Below are 3913 nucleotides of genomic sequence, written 5' to 3' on the forward strand. Positions count from 1 at the left end.
ACTGTTGGGGGCCTTCATCTTCCGAAGGTCCTCAAAAACATGATTTAACAATGCTTCTGGAGTATAATACATGAACAGGTACCTTCGGACTCGGATCAGAACCACAGTGTGAGAAGCACAAAGAATACGAAGGTTGACGCAGCGCCGAAGCTACGCGCAAGGGAGCTTCGGCGTGACAGCAGAAAAGGGAACCGACTTTAAAGGGAAAAGGCCATCTAGACCTTGATGATCACTATAGAGTCATTAGCAAATGTAAAGGGCATGGGTGTAATTTTACATGGGCTGCGTCCCGTGCATATAAATAGATGAACAGTGCTCCCGTACTGGTCACGCGGACTTGGCATTTGCTTTTGCGTCACACTCGTACTTTTACCTTCTTTCAAGCCGAAGGTACATTTGTAATTTGATATCATTTCTATTTTTCCATGATAATAAAATAGAAATGAGCTGATAATGCTACATAGTTGTTCATGTTATCTCTTACATTCCATATGATTCTCCTTTTATTATCGTATGCTGCAATCATGAAGGTATGTCCTTCATGACCTTCGTTTGAAGATCATTATATCCTAAGAGAAATAATGTCTCGAAGGACGAAGGGCATTAACATTTAACATTTTTTGTGTTGCCTTGTTCTTAACTCATAGCATTTGTCAACAAGTCCCCAACATTGGCGCCCACCTCCGGTGAATCCTTTTCGACCACCTTCGGTAAGCACTGATCTTTGTCATGCCACCGAAGAAAGCTTCAGCGACAGGGGCTGCCGCTCTGTAGCCACTGGACCCAAACCAGGAGACCCTTTCTCTTCAAGAGGCCCGAAGCCAGAAGAGGAAGGCCACTAGTCCAACACTCCAGGAGGAGGAGTTGGACCAAGAAATCATAAACATGGAGATGCTTCATCAACAAGTACAAAGGAAGAAGGAGAAGATGGCCCGACTAGCCGATCTTCAAAGGCAGATTGACGAAGCCACTGAAGAAGTACATCATCTTGCCCAAGACAAACAAGAGCGAAGGCCCCAACATAGGGAGCTTCACCAAGAAGGCTTCTTCAACGAGGATGGATGGTTTGATGATTTTAATCATGATACCTTTACCTTTGACGATGCTTCTCCCTTGGCAGCAGAACTGCAGGCTATCCCATGGCCTCCATCATACAAGCCACCTCAGCTCCCCATGTATGATGGACATTCAGATCCGAAGCAGTTTTTGATGAGTTATGAAGCAACTATATCTTCATACGGAGGCAATGCAGTTGTCATGGCCAAGTCCTTCGTCATGGCAGTTAATAATGTGGCCCAAACGTGGTATTCTTCTCTTCGGCCAGGAACTATTACTTCATGGCAAAAGCTCAAGGATATGCTGGTGACAAGTTTCCAGGGCTTTTAGACGAAGCCAGTCACAGCTCAGGCTCTCTTTCAATGCACGCAAGATCATGAGGAGTATCTCCAAGCATACGTCCGAAGGTTCTTGCGTCTGAGAGCACAAGTGCCTACAGTGCCCAATAAAATTGTCATTGAGGCCATGATTAAGGGGCTTCGTCCAGGACCTACTGCTCAGTATTTTGCTAGAAAGCCTCCACAGACTTTGGAGAAGTTGCTTCAAAAGATGGATGAATACATCCGGGCTGACAATGACTTTCGCCAAAGAAGAGAGGAAGCCTACAGGTTCTCTGAGATGACCAGGGGCTTCAGAGGAAGAATCCACCCAAGGTATGTCAGGTCAATCCATTCCACTCAGAGTGACGATAGAGGAAGTCAACAACAGAGGCCACAATATTCCTTGCAAGCTTTGGGGCAGCAACAAAGCTCTTTCCGACCGCCAGCTCCAAGAGGCAGAGGCGCCAGGGGATTCGGAGGAAGGTTTGGGGATTAGCCTAGAAAAATTTATTGCTTATTCTGTGGTGAGGACAAGGGCCATACTACAAGGATGTGCCATGTCATCATTCAGAAACAAAAGGAAATAGCAGAAGCCGCAGCTCAGCAGAACCAACCGAAGCAGGTCATGCATACTACTTTGTATCACTCACCCTACATACCAGAGTATGTGGGTAACCATCCTACAGCGTCTGTTGCTTCGGCTAGTCCGCCACAGGCATCCTGGCCACAGCCCCCACTTCCGCCACCACTACAACCTGTATATTCACGAGGCCAGCAGCCATAAGGGAGCCAACAGACCCATCAGCAGCGAGATTTCAGGGAGGAGTCCGAAGCTCGCACAGTCAACAGTACTGTGCCAGAATCGAAGCATATCTATTGAGAGATATCCTACCCCTAAAATAGTTTTTACATTCATTGTCATTTCCTTTTTACTAAGGAACAATTATTGAAAACCTAGTTTTCTTGTCATTTTCAATTTCTTGTAATAGCTTCGTTTTTGCCATAAGTGAAATATATCTTCTCCACAGACTCACGAAGTCCGAAAAAGTCGCTGAAGCACAAAAGTCGTTCCTAAGGGAACGAGCGGCTAAAAATCACATTACAAGTATCTCCGAAGCTACAAAAAGTCGTTCTACGGAACGCAGCGTAAGTTTGCCGAAGATACAAAAAGTTGTTCCTAAGGGAGCGCAGTGTAAGTTTTCTGCTCAAAAGTCGTTCCAAAGGGAATGCAGAGCCAACTACCGCCGAAATATAAGGCGAAGCGCGAAAAGTCAACGCGAATACCGCCGAAATAGAAGGCGAAGAAGTTCAAAAGACGTTCCTAAGGGAATGCAGAACTTACAGCGAAAAGTCAGCGCTGATACACCGAAAAATAAGCGGTGAAGCCGAAAAATAAGCGGCAAAGAGATTGTGTATTCCACTATGGGGGTGTGAGTGTGTGTCTTCGGCATAAATATCATTTTGCATAACATAACATCATCACATCATTTCGCATAACATAACTTCATACATCATATTACATAAATGGCACAAGAAGGGGATACAATGTTGACCTTCGGAGAATGCTTCGAAAAAGTGAAATTGTGCTAAGGCACAAAATAAGTTTTGAGGAAATACAGCTTCATCGGCTCTGATGTGGAGGAAAAAATCTATTGTTGATGAAGCATTAATGTTTTTGCGATGCTTGGAGGATTTTTTATGAAGCATAAAAGCTCTTCTTTACGAAGCATGAAAAGAAGGGAAGGTGTTTTTTCGTCGAAGGCTCAAAAACGGTATGTATATAAAAGTTTCATGCATCGCAAAGAAATGAATTACAAAACCATTCATATATTACATTCAAAACCCATGAGCACCAAATATTACAAGTATAGTCCAGCAAATGTTACATTAATTTTCTAGCAATGTTTTTACAATAGATATTCTTCTTCTTTCAAAACTTTATCAGCAGCTTCGGTCAGCAGTTGGGTAACGACTTCGTCTACAATAGTTTCGGCCATGTTAATAATTTCTGTTGATTCCTTTGCCTCTGGGTCGGCCAGTGACTCGAAGGGCTCTGGGGGAGGAGATAGTTCAGCTGTGGTAGAAAACGTAAATCAGTTTGAAGTCACAAAAATAAACAACAAAGTTAAAGACCATTAAGTAATACATATTCGTCTCTCAAGCTCTGCAGCCTTTTCACCTGCTTTTATTGACTCTCGAGTGTCATGAATATCTTTTTCGTTTTTCTTTATTATTTCATGGGTCATTCCTCGGCCGCCATTTTCCCATATGTCAGTGAAAAATTTTCCACCTATTAAGCTTGCTTCGGCCGAGGGGTCCTTCGTATCATCAATGCAGAGAGCAGCTTCAGCCTGGGCCAAAGTCTTAACATGTTCGCACCCTGTTTTCTCCAAAATAGCTGCAATTCCCCTTGCACCAGAGAACGCGCAGACGTCCCCGCGGTCGCTCAAAATTTCTTCAAAAGCATCGGCTTCGCTGCTGATCCACTTAATTGGGCCTTCGGGGTTGCCTTGTATGAAGTTTTCTTCGGAAGAATA

The sequence above is a fragment of the Zea mays genome, chromosome 4 (assembly GCF_902167145.1).
Source record: "Zea mays cultivar B73 chromosome 4, Zm-B73-REFERENCE-NAM-5.0, whole genome shotgun sequence".
Classification (NCBI taxonomy): Eukaryota; Viridiplantae; Streptophyta; class Magnoliopsida; order Poales; family Poaceae; genus Zea; species Zea mays.